This window comes from Aedes aegypti, chromosome 3 (genome assembly GCF_002204515.2).
Source record: "Aedes aegypti strain LVP_AGWG chromosome 3, AaegL5.0 Primary Assembly, whole genome shotgun sequence".
In the NCBI taxonomy this organism is placed as follows: Eukaryota; Metazoa; Arthropoda; class Insecta; order Diptera; family Culicidae; genus Aedes; species Aedes aegypti.
Genome location: NC_035109.1, coordinates 358575233 through 358595602, shown reverse-complemented (window position 1 = coordinate 358595602; position 20370 = coordinate 358575233). Strand labels below are relative to the sequence as shown.

At 35.0% G+C, this 20370-nt stretch overlaps 2 non-coding genes across 2 annotated transcripts; both read left to right on the top strand.

Annotated features, from left to right (window-relative positions):
• The first annotated feature begins 314 nt into the window (after positions 1-314).
• On the top strand, positions 315-396 carry Trnal-aag. The gene has a single exon. It is a non-coding gene; the product is annotated as a tRNA-Leu (tRNA).
• Positions 397-672: 276 nt separating this feature from the next.
• Positions 673-744, top strand: Trnae-uuc. The gene has a single exon. It is a non-coding gene; the product is annotated as a tRNA-Glu (tRNA).
• Positions 745-20370: the final 19626 nt, after the last annotated feature.

The window sequence follows — 20370 nt, the reverse complement described above, 5'->3', positions numbered from 1 at the left end:
CGGTTTCCGCTCCTCGCCCGATCCCAACCAGCCGACAACAATCGGTTCCCTTTGAATACGATTTGTACTAACGAAGTCGTCATAACTAGAGCCCCATCAGAAGCTTATGTGGGATAGAACAGAGAACGGCAGACGCGTGAGCAAAGATAACAACCAACGAGATTTTAGTGATGGATGGGTTTGGCGGAGTGGACGGACGGTCGAGGCAGAAGAATGAGCATGTAACGAAGTGGAACGGTGATAAATGAATCAGCAGGTACGGGTGTACCAGTCATTTATTTTTATTGGGAAGATAGCCGGCCCGATCGCAACAGGGTAGCGTGGCCGAGCGGTCTAAGGCGCTGGTTTAAGGCACCAGTCACTTCGGTGGCGTGGGTTCGAATCCCACCGCTGCCACAAGATTTTTTTGAATACTAAAATGAGGATTTGAAAATATCGGGTTGTCAACATCGTACTAAATTTGCAAAAGGAAAACTTCTTCTAAACGAAAGAAATTGAAGGCATCAAATTCATTCGATATACTAAAAACTATCTAACAATTTTATGCTATAAATGTAATGACAGCGCGAATCGTTTCAATTATAATAATGACATGATTTTACAAACATGTCTAACTTCTAAGAGGTATTTAATTTCAATGCAGAAGAAAAGTCAAGTTGATTAGATACTGTGTCCCATATGGTCTAGTGGCTAGGATATCTGGCTTTCACCCAGAAGGCCCGGGTTCGATTCCCGGTATGGGAAATTTTTTAAATGAAAACGATTGGCGAGCTAGTGTTTTCTTCTGAAGGGAGCCTAGAGATAGAGAAAGGGGGCCTAGCATATTCTTGTTTTACAGAATGATGTTGGTCATGTTATGTAGTGTAATAATGATATGAACGCATTTCGTATACGTATACAATTATAATTGCACAAGATTTGTACTGAATTCTTTATTTGTGATTTTGTCCCATATCGCTACCCATCAGTGATATTTTTAAACTTCAATTTTCACTTTTCATTCCAAATGTCACGACTGACTGGACAAAAAATCCAGTAAAAAAAATCCTCCAATAATTCTTCCTAAGAATTCGCGAGGAATATCTCTTGTGATTCTGCCATGAACTTTTTAGATATTCAACCATGTGCTTTTAAGAGATTCCTCTGAGGATGAATAATTTCCGTACTTTTCAATGCTTTCTCCAAGAACACTTTAACTAGTTTTCACTGAGTTTCTCCTGGGACTCGCACGGTAAATAATTCCCGGTTTACTAAGCAGTTTTTTAAGTTTCTCCAAGTTTCTTGATCTCACCAGAAAATTTCTTGAAGTATACCTAACATATCGCTAATAAAAACCCATCATAAATTCCACCAGATAATGCTTTGAACACTATTTTTAAACATTTTTCCAAAAAGTTCCTCTACGTATTTATTAAATATAAATACGATTTTCTGGAATTACTGAGGATTTTTCCAAGAACTTGGACAAGAATTTCTAGGAGTCTCATTAAGCTTCCGGTTGAGGTGCGAATTTTTGTAATACGAGTAGTCACGCTTTGTACTTTGTACAACATTCTTGGTTTTTCATGTTCAACCTGTAATATCTCGCGCAAAAGTTGTTAAGGAAGTCAAGGGCTGACATGCGGTGATTATTCAGTTTCGGGATTCCGCCACCAGGCAGTGCTAGTGTGTATGAAAGCTTTGTTTTGCGGATATCTTAGGGTCCGGACAACTTAAAATGATGCCTCCTTCGGCAAAGTCGTTAAGTAGCTCAAAGGCTATCAAAATCTCGAATCTCTTGCCTAGAATATTCATAGTCCTTGAGCTACTGAACAACTTTGCCGAAGACACCATCCTTCTAAGTGGTCAGGATCCTGATATATATTAAGAACACGGTGCTTCAATTACCGTTATTATCAAATAAAATATACCATCCAAACGGCAGTCAGCAGTTGATTCCTGACGTTGTTCTGCACCTCTAGGCCGATTTTGAAAAAAAATCCTTAGTCAGAATTTTGAGTAACGCCCTTTTGAAGTTTATATGATAGAAATCACATAAAATACGCCATTTTTACTTGTTTAAACAAAAAGATTACACAAAAAAAATAGTTTTGATTTTTTATCTGGTTTTAGATATTGAAAAACACATTTTCCTAATAAAAATTTTAGACCGACATTTGAAAAGGGCCAATGCGATGTTTAGTTATTACTTATCAACCAATACACGAACAATTATGTCTAACAATCTTACGCCTGATAGTGATTTTAGGAAATTGTCCAAAGCATTCAAACATGAATGAATAATTCTTGGACAGGATATGCAGATATGCCCTTTTGAAGTGTATGTATAGAATATTGCATGGTGAATTCTGTTTTATCTATAATCAACGGTTAGGTGCATACATAATCATTACACCTTCGCGGTTCTTCTTATTTCATTAAATTTAGCAAGTTGCACAAAATTTACACGTACACATATTGCCTAGGTTGACATTAGAAAAGGACGAAAGTATAATTGAAATATATACACATCAATATAGCTGAACATCAAAGTTGATCGCAACATTCGAACATAACATACCTGTATCTACATAATTCTATCTTCTAAATTCTATTCAATTCTATTTAATTCTTTTCTATTCTAATATGTTCTATTCTATTCAATTCTACTCTACTTAAATTTATTATATTCTGATCCACCCTACTTGTTCTTATACATATTTTCACAAATGCCGATGTTGTAATCAACAGGTCTGTGAAACAGCGCTGTGCACAGACTACGACGCCAGCTCATTATGTCAGCCTAGTCCTCGACCAGTCGCATTGCAGAAGTCTTTTGAATGAAGCTTGGTGATATGATATATCGAAGCTTTTGTCAGACTCTGCTCTTCCCAGCTCTCGACAAACTTGTTCAAATTACCTTTAAAACGAGGATCCAGCTCAAATGAAAAGCATTTAATACAAAATGATTCAGTTCCTTAAAATACATAAAAACTATCACATATAAGTTGAAACCTTTATTTGCACTTCCTGTGAAATAATAATTATAATCTTCATTTTTATGGATCATATGAGATGCACGCATTAGGAGTCAGAATCTGTGCATAGCCATTTTTTTACAGAGCTGGGAGCGCAAAAAAGCCGTACAAATATCGAAAGTGTACCGTTCAAATATTTTGCGCGCAGTTGTTAATTAATACAGTGTCCATTTGTAAAAATATGTATAAGAACAAGTAGGGGGGATCAGAGTAGAATAAATTTAAGTAGAGTATAATTGAATAGAATAGAACAGATTAGAATAGAAAAGAATTAAATAGAATGGAATAGAATACAGATGTATAATATAAATACAGATAAGTGATATTCGAGTGTTTCGGTCAACTTGGATACAGTCATTGTTCAGCTATATTGAAATGTGTATATTTCAATTATACTTCGGTCCTTTTTCAATGTCAGTATAGACAATATGTGTACGTGTAAATTTTGAATCTTTCATATATTACGTAACGAGGGGGTTCGGTAGTGTTACAGTTCATACTTCTTCTTCTTTCTGGCGCTACGTCCCAACTGGGACAAAGCCTGCTTCTCAGCTTAGTGTTCTTATGAGCACTTCCACAGTTATTAACTGAGAGCTTTATATGCCAATTGACCATTTTTGCATGTGTATATCGTGTGGCAGGTACGAAGATACTCTATGCCCTGCGAATCGAGCCTCAGCATGGTCATGCTGAATAGCTGCGCGTTTACCGCTACGGCTATCTGGGCCCCTTAACAGTTAATACATTTTCCATAAATAAAAGCTGTAAAGTGGGGAGGAAAGGGGGTCTCAAATTGGAAAATTCTGCGTTACATTATATTTGAATCATTCTTTCTAGAGTTTTCAATCCCGGGAACATTTCCTGGGAAATGAGATTTCTTTTGATTTTCTTTTCTTTTTGATTTTCTATTTCCCGGGATTCCCTTATTTCCTGGGAAGCTCTGTCTCAATGAAGAATTGAGCATATATATTCAAGTAAAATATCGCACAATTTACTTTACACATCATACCAACAAATGTCCTCACTAGATTACTAATTATATTTTGATGTTTATTGGTGTTGTTTTCGTAATCAAATAGTTATTGATGAATGCATATATTTTTGACGATATGTTTTTTCGAAGAAAGTTCATATGCAATACAATATAAAGGAACTTTCGAGGGATTTATTCCATGATTTTAGTAGGTTTATAGACATGATGATTTCTATATTTTTGTTGCTTTCTATACGAGCTCGGACCTCATTGATCCATCTCGCTTACGGTTTCTATCAAATGTAACAGTCACAATTTTTAACGAAAGGCTCTAGTTGGTTTTTATTATAGTGTTTGAAATGATTGATTAGGGGTCTATTTTATAAGTCGAGTCGATCAAAAACGACTCGACTGGAGTGACTGTCGACCAAAACATTTCGCTCGCCTCGACTCTGTCACTCGAATCTGAAATATGCATGCCTACTGTGTTCGACAGTGACTGCAGACGAGTCATATAAAATGGTTCGATTTACAAAAAATAGACATCTAAATGTTGGCAAGTATTATTTGAATTTAAGATGATTTGTCTAGCATGACCTGATGAAGGCTTCAACTATCAAAACATGAAGCCAACAGAATTTTTGTAGAATTATAGATAAATTACTCACAAATAAGAGAAATAATCGTGCTGATTTACTGTTCTAAAATATAGGGGTCTATTTTAAAAATCGAGCAATCTCAAGTGACTCATCTGTAGTCATTGTCGATCAAAGTAAGCATGCATATTTCAGATGGCGCACGTCGACTGCCATAGTAATCCGGTCACATAGAATGACAACTGTCCAAAAACCTGAGTGACAGAGCCGTGTCGAGCGAATTTTTTGGTCGACAGTGATTTCAGTCGAGTCATTTCGATCGACTCGACTTATAAAATAGGGCTCATAATATACATTAAATATAAAAAATCAAAGAACTGCATCAAATTAGCTTAATTTACAGGTTTTAAGGATTTCCCGGGATCCCGGGAATTCCCGGGAAATCTTTAAATGAAATAAGAACAACCGCAAAAGTGTAATGATTATGTATGCACCTAGCCAGGGACGAAAATACTCAACCTACCCTCGAATATATTGACACTTGCTGGGTGGAATCTTCGTTGATTTTTATTTGTTTTATCCTCACCTTGACAACACAACAAAGATTGTCAAAGCGCCTGCCGCAAGATTTTCAGTTTCCTTTTAGCCTGCTGATACTCAACCGCTTTGTGATTATCGGAAACAAAAAATGATATTCATTCTAACCAGCTTGATTTTTTTACATTCCGCTTCGAGAAGTTGTAATTTTTGCACGAAGGACACTAAAGATGCGTCGATATAATCGATTCCGTGTATCCGATCGTTCATTACCCGTATAGCAGAATATTGTTTAATTAATATGAACCTCATTGATAATCAATTTTCTAAAACTGACGCTCTTCTGCTTCTGATAATCAAAAACACCAACGACATACGGGCATCGTTGTTTGCTTTCTTCATCTACTTTTGTGCCATCTTCATTGGTGCAATCATATTGGTGGTGGTGCGGTTACTTTGATGGAGGCATAAATGTCAGCGAATTGAGTATAGTGAGCATGAATTTTTTTCGTCTCTGCACCTAGCTAATCGTTGATTATAGATGGAGTAGAATCCACTATATTCCATATTCTTTCCATACATTTCAAAAGGGCGTATCTGCATATCCTGTCCAAGAATTTTTCATACAAATTTGATCGCTTTGGACAATTTCCTAAAATCACTCCCAGGCGTTAACTTGGTAGATATCATTTTTCGTGTATTGGCTTATTAGTAATAACTAAACATAGCATTGGCCCTTTTCAAATGTCGGTCGAGAAACTTTTTTGAAAAATGTATTTTTTAATATCTAAAACCATTTGAAAAATTATAACTACAAAATTTTATTATAATCTTTTTGTTTAAACAAGTTAAGGTAGCATATTTCGTGTGATTTCTATCATATAAACTTCAAAAGGGCGTTACTCAAAATTCTGACTAAGGATTTTTTTCAAATTCGGCCCAGAGGTGAAGAAACAACGTCAGTAATCAACTGCCGACTGCCGTTTGGATGGTATATTTTATTTGATAATAACGGTAATTGGAGCACCGTGCAGAACAAAAGTTTCGTGATCACTAGCGCCGCCTGGTGGCAAAGTTTTAAATCAACTTGCTCGAACACTGATAGCGCTTGACTTATTGAACACCTTTGCCGAAAACGCCATCTTTCTAAATGGATAGGCTTCTGAGATATCTGCAAAACAAAAGTAAAAGTTTCATGCCCACTAGTGCCACCAAGCGGTCTAATTCCGAATTAAATGAGGTTCGATCAGATAGCGCTCCACATCCAGAACAACTTTACTGAAGATCCCATGTTTCAAAATTCTTTGAATTTTTAGATACATGGATTTCAAATTGTTGGCTACTCGAACCATATATAGTGCGTTCATTATTATGCGACTTCTAGGCAAATACTGCATTATAAAGGGCCATACTGTAAACAAAAACTGTAGAGTATTTTTCTTAGGAAGATTCTTGCGGAATACAGTTTGGTTCGGTCTCGATAGATATCTCTGTTGTAAAATGATAGCATATAAATTACAGCTGTTGTACAAATAACAACAGTGCGACAGCCCGAAGATTAAAATTTACTTCATGATCATTAAGCAAGGATTCTTTCCACAAAATCTTTTCAGAATTCACCATCAATTTTTTCAACTTTGTCTTAGGGGTTTTTCCTGAAGTTTCTCTTCAGATTCCTCTAACGAACTTACAGAAAATCTCTAAGAAATACTTCGAGGATTGCTTAAAAATTCGCTGTAAATATTATACAGAAATTCCTGAAAAAAATTTCATGTTTTTTTTCCAGGTGTAACTCAAAGCATTTGTCCTAATACTCTACCAGATTTTCAAAAGCAATTGAACACGATTCAATGGTAAAATTGTTCTAAGCGATTTCTCAGAGAAATTCTCCGCACTACTATCTGCATTTTTTTTTACAGAAAATCCTTAATTTGCCACCATTCTTTCAAAACACTCTCGGAAACATTGTTTTAAAATTTCTTTTAAAATGCGGATGCGGCTTATTTTTCGAAAGTTATCAAAACCAAAAATTCTTGTGATTTTCTTAATTCCAATCACTAAATAAAAGAAAACCTCAAATTTTGATCCAAAAATAGCAAGATTTAAAGGAAACGCAAGCGACTTGAAGTTGAATTTTCAAGTAATGAAATAAGACCTTCAGTGAAGTCTTCATAAATTTGTTGTTTTCCAACCGATTTTGAAACTCTTAGCATCATTTAATTCAAAATTAATTCATGAAGAATTTGTCAAATGCCACATTTATTTAAAATCAAAATTGAACCTAGTTCGAAAGTTGTTTGGTCCAAATTGTTCCTCTATTCACTAAAAAAAATCTACTTTGTTTGACCATAACTTCATAAATACTTAACCAATTTCAAATATTGATACATGCTTTTGAAGAAAACTGGTTTTCTCATTCATCAAATCTTCAAATAGGTCTTTGAAACATTTATTTATATATTATATACCAAAAATACCATTAATATTTTAAAAAAATCAGCTCGTAATTTTAACATGATGCTTATTAAACTTCAGTAAAAAACGTAATCTCCGGAAAAAAGAATCAACAATACTAAGCAATTTGATTTTTTCATTTAAAAATCGTGTTTTTGCGAAGTTTTTGTAAAACAACTAAGTTAATCCTATTCTTTAGTCAAATTTGTTGTCAAACACAGTTTGAAGACAACTAAATAAGCTTCAAGAGCATGTAAAAAGATCTGGAATCGAATGAGTACTCATGAAGTTATGGTTGAAAAAAGATGGATTTTTTTAGTGAAAAGACGAAAAAGTTAGAGAAAATTTGTTTTAACTAAGCCTAGTTTGATTTTAGACAAATTTGACGTTCTACACATTTTTCAGAAATTCAAGAGAATAATCAAAACTGATTCGAAAATAACAAAATAACACACTTAAATTATTGTTCCGACCTCAGTAAAACGTTTCGCCGAGAACCCAACAGCTGAGAATTATGTAATTCTCAATGCTGAATCTCGGTACTTATTTTACCGAGATTTCGGCAATACAATTTGCTGAGATTTTGACGAACGGTAGCGAGATTGGATAAACGTTTATTACCGAGATAGCTGTTGGGTTTTCGGTGATTCTGTTTAGGTGTGTACGAAGACTTCACTGGAGGTTCTATTTCATAACTTAAAAATTCACCTTCAAGTTGCTTGCGCCACCTCTAAATCTCCATAATTTTGGCTCAAAATTTGAGCTTTTTCTTTTTATGTGATTTGAATTCAGAAGAGCACACGATTTTTTTGGTTTTGAGAACTTTCAAAAAATAATCCGCACCCTAATGCATACTCAAAAAATTTCAAAATATCAAAAACTCCTATCAAGGTTCTAGTGAAGTACGCTCAACTATTCTTTCAAAAGCTCTTCCGCGAAAATACTCAACAATTTCCCGAGCAATTTGTTCCCGATATTTTTTTCTTCAAACAGCACAGACGATAACTCTGGGTATTTTTAAGAACTTTCTCAACTGGGTCAGGCATCCTTTACTGTTCTAGAAGTCTCTTTAACCTAGAAAACTTTCCATTTTCCTTTTTTAATTTGAAAAATTATTTGTTGCAAATTACTCCATCAATCACTGCATTATCATGTCCAAATTATATCAGATTCTCAGAGTAATACATACAAACAAGTTTTGAAAGGAAAGGCATTTGTTGGATAATGTCAGCTTAAATTTAATTCAGAAAAAAAAAATACTTGATTCCTGTCGGAAAATTCAAGAATTCACCGTAGATTTTCTGAAACATTTTTATGAAATTTCTGTCGCTGACAGAATGGTTTTGTAGAATAGAATACAAAAAATCTTGTTCTTTTTTATTCGTCTTCTATAATGGACAATGATTGGCTTCAAACTAATTGAATTTTTACTGAAGGTATTTATATCTAACATCGCAGAAAAAGATTTGCATGAACTCCGAAGCATCAGGATACAATGGCAAACAGATTGATGTAGAAGTTATTAGTTTTTCCTACTCGCTGAAATTCTAAACAAGCTTTTTTGGAAAGACTGCTTTCAATTATTGTGGTAAAACTGTAGACGTTTAACGTGAAAATATTGGCGGTATTTTCTTTTAGAACATTGCCAAAGATGTCAATTAATAAAATACGTAAAAGAAGTCCGCAATTTGCAAACTCCTAGTGTTTACCTTTGTTTATGATTATTTTTAGTGATGCTTTTTGGGGTATGAAAAGGTTTCTGTATGTCATACAAAGAAAACCCGACCAATGAATTACAAAAGAGTTGTAACAAATGTTGTTACTCAGTTTGCGCGTTTTTTCTTTTAAAATTACCAAAAATGATAACACAATTTTCTCTACACTAAACTTAATTGAAACAAAATATGTTATAATTTCATAGAAAATGTTCGGAATCAAACACAAATATAACTTATATTGCTATTTTCCATAACTGAGCCATAACAAAATTTGTTATATGAAATTGCTTAAAAAAATATATAACAAATTGTGTTACAATCATATTCTATCTTAAGGTGAAGATGAAACGAAGCCAAGCATCAAATTTTCAAAAGCACAAATCTTGAGAACCGAACACCTGTTTGAGCTGAAAACCTAATCGATTGGTCACCACCAACTAGTGACCAATCGATCAAGTTTTCAGCACAAACGGATGTTTGGTTCTCCAGATTTGTGCTCTTGAAAATTTGAGGTTTGGCTGCGATTCATCTCCACCTTAAAACAAATTTGAAGCAGCTTTTGTTATTATAACTGTTTTTGTTTCATTTATGTTAAAATTTCCTCCATCAATTCAAAGTACTTATAACAAAAATGAAACAAAATTTGATGTTTGTAACACATCTTGATAAAATTGAGCTACAATTTTGTTGTAATCCACTGATCAGGAAGAGAAACAACATAATGTTGATGCAGATAGAAACAACAGGTGGACAACGAAAGATAATTGTTTTTTTATATTTTTTCTCAAGAAGACAAAAATTGCAAGATAAATAAAACCTCTCTAAATAATTCCTTCCTTGACTTCTGGATTCTCTCTAATCCTTCAAGGATTTCGCCCTGGAATTGTACATTAACACAATCCTATTATATGGATTCTGCCAATAATTGATAAAGCCATTTCTGAGAAAGAGCCCAACAAATTTCTATATGAAGATTTTTATAAATCCTTACTTCCTTCCTAGTTATTTTGCAAAAAGTGTCTTTACAGATTTCTTGACCGCAATGTTACTATTGGAAACAGAACAGAATTACTGAGGGGGTTTCAGAAGGAAACATATTCAAGGTTTTTTGTATAGTCCGAAAATTTGCATTTTCAGGATAAAAAAAAACAATAGAACATTTTCTGAAGCAATTGTTAAAAAAGATCTTATATGATTATGATAAACTTCACGAGTTAAGAATTTGTAATAATATTTTTGGTTAAACTATTTAGAGAAATTTCTAGTAGAGCTTTCGACGAAATATCTTAGTATATGATTAGACAGAATCAATGATTTTTTTTTGAGGAATTGCGGGGGAAAACTTTAAACTTTATGAAAGGTATTTTTTAGTTGAATCCGGGAACATACAGTATGGCCCATAAAAAAATGCGAAAAACTTCATATCAAGTTTAAGGTAGTTTTCGTATGAAAAATTTAAATGAAAGGAACAAAAATGTTATTCACCATTTGTATGATTTAATCTCTTTACACTCTTTTTTTTTTTTTTTGCTTTTGACTTGATTTTTATCTGCTACTTTCTACCTTACTAGCAACTATAATTCATTTATGATCATGTAGTTTATGAGTTTAATATATTTGTGATGAAAAATTTTAAAATGTCAACGATGGGGTATGATTCTTCGCAAGCTTTGTCTCGAATATTTGCCCTTGTCAAATGTTAGAATGGATTTATGCCTCGAACACAGGAGACTTAAATTTTTTTTTTTTTTTTGATTTCTTTATTAGTATCATTTCAAACATTACATTCATTTCTTATATCTAGGTGTTCTGTGTTATTTGACAACACTATCATCCTAATTTGGTAAAACAAATTTAAGATTTATTTAACATTTTGTTAACAACATATTACATTTCATTTGCCGTAGCAGTTCAGTTTTTTTACAGGTGAGTTGATTTCACCTGCTTATAAGAGAAAAAAAAAACGTTTTTAAAATACTTAACCTAACTTAACCTAAACATATAACGCATTAATCGTGGCAATAGAAGATTGCAACGATTTTTGCCTGAAATTATTAATGATTGTATTTGACATTTGTTCCAATGTTTCAACATTGGATATTCTATGTAACTCATTGGTACTATACCAGGGAGGAAGCCTCAGAATCATTTTCAAAATTTTATTTTGAATTCTCTGCAGAGCTTTCTTCCTGGTATTACAACAGCTAGTCCATATTGGTACAGCATACAACATGGCTGGCCTGAAAATTTGTTTGAATATCAAAAGCTTGTTTTTAAGACAAAGTTTTGATTTTCTATTAATAAGGGGATAAAGACATGTTACATATTTATTACATTTGGCTTGAATGCCCTCAATGTGATTTTTGAAAGTTAAATTCTTATCAAGCATGAGCCCTAGATACTTAACTTCATCTGACCAATTTATTGGAACCCCTCTCATTGTGACAACATGTCTACTTGAAGGTTTCAAATAAAGAGCTTTTGGTTTATGTGGGAATATTATTAGTTGAGTTTTGGAAGCATTAGGAGAAATCTTCCATTTTTGCAAGTATGAAGAAAAAATATCCAAACTTTTTTGCAATCGACTACAGATGACACGCAGGCTTCGTCCTTTGGCGGAGAGGCCTGTGTCATCCGCAAACAAAGATTTTTGACATCCCTGAGGTAGCTCAGGTAAGTCAGATGTGAAAATATTGTATAATATTGGTCCCAAAATGCTGCCTTGAGGAACACCAGCTCTTACAGGAAGTCTTTCAGATCTGGAGTTCTGATAACCTGAACCTAGGGTACGATTTGACAAATAACTTTGAATTATTCTAACAATGTATGTTGGAAAATTAAAGTTTTTCAATTTTAAAATCAAACCTTCATGCCAAACACTGTCGAATGCTTTTTCTGTGTCTAGAAGAGCAAGACCAGTAGAATAGCCTTCAGATTTGTTGGAACGGATCAAATTTGTTACACGTAAAAGTTGATGAGTGGTCGAATGTCCATGGCGGAATCCGAACTGTTCATTGGCAAAAATTGAATTTTCGTTGATGTGGGCCATCATTCTGTTCAAAATAACCTTTTCAAAAAGTTTACTGATGGAGGAAAGCAAACTGATTGGACGATAGCTAGAAGCTTCTGCAGGATTTTTGTCTGGTTTTAAAATTGGAACAACCTTAGCATTTTTCCATTTATCAGGAAAGTATGCTAATTGAAAACATTTGTTAAATATATCAACTAAAAATGATAAGCTACTTTCTGGAAGTTTCTTGATGAGGATGTAGAAAATTCCATCATCGCCAGGAGCTTTCATATTTTTGAGTTTTTTAATAATAGTTCTCACTTCTTCCAAATCAGTCTCCCAGGCATTTACGAAAACGTTCTCTTGATTGAGAATATTTTCGAACTCCTGAGTAACTTCATTTTCAATTGGAATAGTAAGTCCTAAATTAAAATTGTGCGCACTTTCAAACTGCATAGCAAGTTTTTGAGCTTTTTCGCAATTAGTTAGTAATAATTTGTTTTCCTCTTTCAATGCCGGTATTGGATTGTGAGGTTTTTTCAAGATTTTAGATAATTTCCAAAAGGGCTTAGAGCCAGGGTCCAATTGAGAAATTTTATTTTCAAAATTTTTGTTTCTTAATTGAGCAAAACGTTTCTTGATTTCTTTCTGCAAATCCTGCCATATAATTTTCATAGCAGGATCGCGAGTGCGTTGAAATTGCCTTCTCCTCACGTTTTTAAGACGGATCAAGAGTTTAAGATCATCGTCTATAATCACGGATTCAAATTTTACTTCACATTTTGGAATTGCAGTGCTCTGGGCTTCAACAATGGAATTTGTTAAAGTTTCAAGAGCATTGTCAATATCAAGTTTAGTTTCTAAAGAAATGTTAACATCAAGATTGGAGTCAACATACGTTTTATATATATTCCAGTCGGCTCGTAAATAATTGAAAGTGGAGCTGATAGGATTGAGAATCGCTTGTTGGGATATTTGAAATGTAACAGGGACATGATCAGAATCAAAATCAGCATGAGTAATCAGTTGGCTACAAAGATGACTAGAGTCGGTTAAGACCAAATCAATCGTAGATGGATTTCTAGAAGAGGAAAAACATGTGGGGCCATCAGGGTATTGAATTGAGAAATATCCTGAAGAGCACTCATCAAATAAAATTCTGTCGTTGGAATTACTTTGATAATTATTCCATGACCGATGTTTGGCATTAAAGTCACCAATGACAAAAAATTTTGACTTATTGCGAGTCAATTTTCGCAAGTCGGTTTGGAGAAAATTTACTTGCTGCCCAGAGCATTGAAAAGGCAAATAGGCAGCTATGAAAGTATATTTACCAAACTGTGTTTCAACAGAAACACCTAAAGTTTCAAAAACTTTAGTTTCAAATGATGAAAACAGTTGATGTTTTATACGCCTATGAATGATGATTGCAACTCCCCCACATGCCCCATCAAGTCGATCATTACGATAAACAAAAAAGTTAGGATCTCTTTTGAGTTTAGATCCAGGTTTTAAATACGTTTCGGTAATAACTGCTATATGCACGTTATTAACCGTAAGAAAATTAAACAGCTCGTCCTCTTTACCATTCAGAGAACGAGCATTCCAATTTAAAATATTTAAATTATTATTTGGATCCATTGGAAAAACGTAATCCAATAACAATTTGATTTGTAAATCTTACACCTACTTGGACTGCTTCAGTCATAGTGGTGGCTTTGAACATTGCATCAATCATTAGATTCAATTGTTCAGTTAGAAAATTAAAATCAGAGGCAGACATGTCATGTGATTTCCCATTGGAATTTCCGGTAGACGAAGAAGCGGAGTTACCTGTGGCGGTAGGGTTTTTTCCATTTGATTTGAAACAAGTAGAATGGGTACCCATGGATCGAACAGGGGAGGAGTTCGAATTTCCTGCTATGATATCGGCAAAGGATTTACCGTGGGTAGATACATTCGAAATTGAAAGATTCGAACGGCTACCCGACGGATTAAAATTAGTTTGTGAATGAGCATGATTATGATCTTCCTGATGGGTATGATTCATGATCAAGCGATCGTTAACTGAAAAATGAGCATTGTTCGATACTCTACCAGGCAAATTCCGGAAACGACCGTTATCGTAACGGATATTATCTTTCATCTGCCTGGCACGAGCCTCAATGACCCTTTTGCGTGAAGGACAATTCCAAAAATTGGACTTATGGTTAGCCCCGCAATTACAACATATGAATTTGGTGGTATCTTCCTTCACTGGACAGACGTCTTTGGCGTGAGAAGAACCTCCGCAAATCATGCATTTAGCATCCATGCGACAATTTTTTGTACCATGACCCCACTTTTGGCACCGACGGCACTGAGTGGGGTTCTGGTAATTTCCTCCAGGTTTCTGGAAATGTTCCCATGTCACACGGACATCAAACAAAAGTTTTGCTTTTTCTAAAGCTTTAATATTATTTAGTTCTTTTTTGTTAAAGTGAACTAAATAAAATTCTTGAGAAAGCCCTTTCCGAACAATGCCAGATTGGGTTCTCTTTTTCATAATGATTACTTGGACTGGGGAAAATCCAAGTAAATCATTTATTCCATTTTTGATCTCTTCAGGTGATTTATAGTCACTTGAGAGACCTTTCAAGACAACTTTGAACAAACGTTCAGTTTTGTCGTCATAAGTGAAAAATTTGTGCTTCTTCTCTTCAAGATGTTTGAGAAGAAGCTCACGATCTTTAAGAGTTTCCGGCAAAACGCGACAGTCTCCTTTCTTTGCTATTTGGAAGGAAACCTTGATTCCCCTAATGGAGTTCAAGATCTCCTGCCTAAATCCCCCAAATTCGGAACAACTGACCACGATAGGCGGCACTCTTTGCTTCCTCACTTGAATCAAAGAGCCTGGGCTAGAGGCTGCTTCGATTTGGTGTTCGGAAAATTTGTCTAGAGCATCGAACTGATTGCTCATTTCGATACAATTATTCATTTCACCCTTGGAAGAAAGTTCGCATTCCGGGGAAGCGTCCTTTCTTCCATTCTTGCCACGTGTAGCGACAGTTTTAAAACCCACTTTTTTGGAAGGAAGTAGTGAATTCAGAGATTCACCCTTCCTTTTGTTTGTTGTTGACACCATGTTTAATTAATAAACGAAAGAAGACGTGACCTTCGAAAGGTTTTTTCCCAAGACGGTGTCCAAGAAGGATTACCACCGCTAGCTTTCGCCAACGGGTCCAACGAAAAATCGAAGGCACGGGTCCAAACAAGGATCGTAAAGGGATCAATAGTAGACAAAGTAGTACTGAAAAGTACTGTTTTAGTAGCACTGAAAAGTACCGTTTTTAATTTTAGCACTGAAAAGTACTGTTTTTGTAGCACTGAAAAGTACTGTTTTATTGCTTTAGGTAGTTTTTAAGAAAACTTCCAAGAGCAGAGAGAATTCGTGTACGCACAGCACGAAGGTACGATGCGCACTGCAGGAGACTTAAACATATTTTAAAATAAACGGCAATTTCAGGAGAGATGTGATGGAACTGTTATATAAATGTTAGAAGCGGCTCTGTTTTGCTGAAAAACTTTGTGCTAGTTTTGAGCTGTGGTGTCTCTAACCGAAGGAACAAACTTCTCCCTAAAAAAAACTCTTACAGACATAAATATGAATAAACAACGATATAAAGAAAATTGGGACCAAATAGAAAACACGTTCTCTAAGACCTCCTCCATCCTCTGATACAAACAAACTAAAATTTTAGTTAGTTAGTTATCTTTATTAGGGAGATTTTCAGCCCCCTAACTAAAATTTTCAACAATTATGTGTAATTTTCGATGATGCAAAATTTATATCCATAGTAAACGACGAGCAAACGCTATATCTGACTTTTAAAGAACAAAACCTTAAAACTTTTTTGCTTCAGCACAGTTTTTACGTTATTAAAAATACATGACATGAAGTTATGTCAGAATATGCTGCAGTATACTGAAACTACATTCAATAACAAACAAAATGATCGCCTTGGCCTCTCCCTAGTTCCTAGGCCAATGAGAAAATAACGAAACGACCAATTCTGGACAAACATTAAAAAAGGGCACATCGACATTGGTAAACAATAACTTTGCCAGTTGCAGTCACCAATACCACTGTCAGGAATAGCTAACATTAATCTTTCTGATAGTGGCGTTAGTATGCGTGGGCTGGCTGAAATGGCTCTTTAAATGTTTGTTGAATTCTATATCAAAATTTGAAAACACGAATAGTCGCAAATTTTAACATATGTAGCTTGGTTATAACAGGGAGCAACAAATTTCACCAAAGACTGTGCGCTCTATTGTTGAGTTTAGTTTTGGAAGACAAACATAGCATGAAAAGTAACAGTTTTGTACGTACTTGTTATGAGTTGCTATAAAAAACTTCACTGATATTTTTTGACGTTCATGACTATAGTTACTTTCTTCTTCTTCTACTTCTTGGCATTAACGTCCTCACTGGGACAGAGCCTACTTCTCAGCTTATGAGCACTTCCACAGTTATTAACTGAGAACTTTTTTGGCCAAAGTTGCTATTTTTGCATACGTATATCGTGTGGCAGGTACGATTATACTCTATGCCCAGGGAAGTCTAGGAAATTTCCATCACGAAAAGATCCAGGACCGACCGGGACCTTTCAATATGACCTTGTGCAAAGGTTCAGTTTTGTCGTCGTATTTGCAAAATATATGCTAAGGGCTTATGGTGAAAACGGCAGTCTTGTTTCCTTGCGATTAAGAAGGAAACCTTGATTCCCCTAATGAAATTCAAGAGCTCCTGCCTAAAACCAAAAAAATCAAAAATTCTGACCACGACAGCCTGAACTGGAGGCTGCTTCGAATCGCTGTTGCTCGGAAATGTTTGGATACCTATTTTTCATTTCTTCACCCATTAGCGTACCACTCACAGGCGTGAGTGGAAAATTTTGATACTTATGCCAACACCGTTCAGCATCTCCCATCATCACCGGCAACACACCGCATAGGCAATGATTGGTCCGACGATCGATCCGGCCCAAGCCCTTTCGATCTGGTGAACAAATGACATACACCGCGTACCGAAGAATCGGTGAAACGAATTGTGATTACCCAAAGCGGGGTTGTTTGGTGCAGTTACCCCTGAACCACCTGAGGTAGAGCTCTACTCCGAGAACCAAAGACTACTCCGCCGCACCCCTTGCCATGATCGTCGTCGCAATCGCCATCGAGTTCGAGTTTCACAATTTTCCTCTTCGGCGGCGGTGGTCGTGATTGCAGGTTTGAGTGTTGTTTTCTACCACAACCGGTTGCATAGAGGGACAAAATTTGAATCCACGCGATCATAGAATACTCTAGTTCAATGATTTTTTTTTGTTGGATATTTTATTATTTATTTTTTGATGTCAGGATATTTTCCGATTTGATGTTTCTGCATTCAAAGATTCTAGTGAAGTACGCTCAACTATTCTTTCAAAAACTCTTCCGCGAAAATACTCCCGCGAAATTTCCCGAGCAATTTGTTCCAGATATTTTTTTCTTTAAACAGCACTGACGATAATTCTGGGTATTTTTAAGAACTTTCTCAACTGGGTCAGGCATCCTTTACTGTTCTTGAAGTCTCTTTAACCTAGAAAACTTTCCATTTTCCTCAGGATATTTTCCGATTTAATGTTTCTGCATTCAAAGATCATAAACCATAAATTTCGGTATTGCCCATACAAAAATTCGAAAATTGTTTGAACGTAAATTTGGCATACACAAGCGTTATTGTCATTGTTATTGTAAGTGAATGTAATTTCTGATTACTGCAGTATATTCAGACAAAACTTTGCTATGTGGGATTTTTTTTAATATTTTTCTAACCTAAATTAGCGAAAAAGTATGAAGGTTTTGTTCTCTAAAAATAAAAAATAAATCATATTTCCATCCAAAACTCTGGAGCAGTTCTCGTTGAATAAAGGACGCCATAGGCACACATCGTTCGAATTCCTATGCTATGACATTGATCGCTAATGTACATTAGACTGGCCCAGCTCAGTATGGGAGAAAAATAAAGTTGTATGATTCCACGGGGCACCCCCTAGGATTATTTCTTGGGGTTAGAGGAAGCCTTTCTGAAAAATTCAGCTCATTTGGTCGTTCCATGAGCTGGCGCATTTAAATTGAAGTTAATATGGGATTTCCAGCTCAAACATATGAGCAACAGAACATCATCTACTGTTTGGTTCAGGAAAATTGATGATCGCGTTCAATTGAACCCAGAATGTCAAAAACACTACTTAATATAATAGCGAAGAATATTGTAGAAGATTGTACCATGATCAAAATTAATAAAGTTGGTGTTTTAACCATCTGAAGTATATCATGCAATACTGCTTGTATTTCATCAACATAGCTTGGAGGTAGCCACTAAGCGCATCATAGCCACCTATGACGCTGGGCGAGCTGAGGCACATGTCGCATGCATATAAGTGACTGTATTGGAGTGCTAATCTAAGCCTAACTTTCAACAACTGAAAAAGTAATGAAAATGAGATTAAATCCAGATACAACCTTCTGCAATTATGTTCATTAGGGTATCAACTAGTGTATTTGTCATTCTGGGTTTATTTAGACGCGAACAATTAGTATACGGAACGAAACAGTGACATAGGATCAATTTTCAATATATTTGAGACGAATATCCCATACAAACTTCATATCGATTGCGCCAGCTGGTGGAGCAACCAACTGAGTTGAAATTTTGAGAGAGCATTTTTCTTACCCTAAGGCTCATATCTAGGGGGTGCCCCGTTAAGTTTTACAACTTTTTTGTTTAAGGGCCAGTCTAATGTACATAATACAGTCGAAGCTTGTCGTAACGACATCGCAAGGAACAGTCGTAATAGGGAAAAGTCGTTAAAGAGAACAGTTAAAACATCAATATATTTTCCAAGGGACCGAAAAATGTCGCTATAGAGAGCATTTGTCGCTATTAAAACGGTCGTTATAACGAGCTTCCACTGTATAACTAGAGAGTGCTCGTTCCGATTTTCTAAAATTGTGAAATAGCCCAATTTTCAAATTGCAAAAAAGCCCAATTTTTGATAAATATTAGAAATTTTCCTCATATTTCCATAAGAACACAGAGCAAATTTAGTGGAATCGAATAGAGGAAAGATGTTTCTTATTAAGGTGCAAGAAAAAATGACTCAAAAGTCAGAACTGAAAAAGCAGTTTTCTCCTTTTAAAACAATAAATTGATAAAAATAAAAACACACAGCCTTTTTATTTGGCAAATAAAAGAGCTGTGTGTTTTTATTTTCTTCGATTTGTCTATTTAAAAAGAGAAAACTGCTTTTTCAATTTTGACTTTTGCACCATTTTTACTTGGGCCTTAATTGGAAGTTTTAACAATTTTGGCGTCCATTTTGAATTTGGCTGCCATATTGAATTTTAAATTTACCGTTCGGGCTCATATTACGAACACTTAACGCCAGCAGTGACTTCAAATGCATCTAGTAGGCTTAAATTGGCTGATATTTGTGAAATTTTTTCGGCAAAGTCTAACTGTTAGCTGTTGGGTGTGCCGAAAAAAATGTTTATTTAAACTTGTATAGTATTGCATTTACGTTAAAGTATGGAAAAGTGTTTTCTCTGTTCTCGTTGATAGACGTTCGATGTCTTCAGGAAAGTTATTCGTAATTGAGTTTTGTATCTTTTAAGGAAAACGTTGAATAGGGTGGCCCTTATTTAAGTTAAAATTTTGACTCAAACTTTTTTGTTTGACGATATTTGTGTCTGCGTTCTTCTGCAAACTTTCAGAAAATGTTATTTTGAACAACTTTGTCGAAGACACTTTTGATCTTACTCTTCATTTGAGCTAAGTAAATTGATATTGAAAGTTTTAACTTAGGGTGGACCCAAAAAATCAGTTATTTTGGTCTAACTTTTTTATTTTCAGCTTTACGTGAGTGTGGTCTTCAGAAGAGTTGCAGAGAAAGTAAACATACACATTTTTGTTGAACATCGCAAGTTTGTAATTCTTGTGATTTTGAAGTTATAAGAAAATTTAAGTGAAAAACTATGAAATATT